Source organism: Lupinus angustifolius, chromosome LG19, assembly GCF_001865875.1.
Source record: "Lupinus angustifolius cultivar Tanjil chromosome LG19, LupAngTanjil_v1.0, whole genome shotgun sequence".
Taxonomy (NCBI): domain Eukaryota; kingdom Viridiplantae; phylum Streptophyta; class Magnoliopsida; order Fabales; family Fabaceae; genus Lupinus; species Lupinus angustifolius.
In genome coordinates this window covers 16373045-16373924 of record NC_032027.1, presented here as the reverse complement: position 1 = coordinate 16373924, position 880 = coordinate 16373045, and positions in this window count along the sequence as shown.

Below are 880 nucleotides of genomic sequence, written 5' to 3'. Positions count from 1 at the left end.
CAAGTGAGGGGGCCTATTTGTGTCCTTCACCAATCACATACATATAAGCATTTGATTAGTTGACTTAGTTCCTCTTGCTTTGTCACACAACCATACAGAAAAGGGTTTTTTTGCATGTCTCTGTTCAGAAGCCCAATTGTTTCTCATTGCCAAATCTTGTAGCAAACACATTTTCCAGCCAACCTCGCCCTTTTCGCATCTTCTGTTTGCTCCTGAGTTACTAGTCCTCTGTTTTGCAGCATCTCTTTGCACATTAATTAAAAGTCCTCTGCTTCACAGCTTCTGTTGTCATCTGAGTTTGAGGTCCTCTGTTTTCGGATCTTTCAGCCCTATGTTTGGAAAGATTCATCCCTCTCCTGCTGTTGTTATTGAGTTATTGTTATTACTCATGCCTTAGGCAATGTTGTCTGTGTCTTTATGCCATGACTTCTGAGAACTAATGAGGAGTATGTCTTAAAGTTTTGAGTACTTTATGATTTTTGACCATATATTATGTGTATCTGCTATTCTGGTGAAGCGGCCGCTTTGCAGTCCACTACACTGCTCTAGAGTTTTTGGGATCTCCGTAATCCATATTAACTACTTTGGTAAAAATGTAAATGTTGTGGAACTATGCATAGACTGCTACTGGAACTCAGGATAACTATTGAGTTTATTTGCAATTTTTGAATCCTTGATTACAGTTTGGTTTTTTGTTCGTGTTATCAACAATGATAGCATTACCATTTTAAACTTGCGAAGGGCTCTTCATTGCTACATATTGCAAAATAAGTAGGCAACACTAAAGCTTATATTAATCAATATATACCACCATCCTCTTTGAACTGGGTTAGGACTTAGGATAAATGATCAAATGTCCTGTTTTGTACATATAATGCTG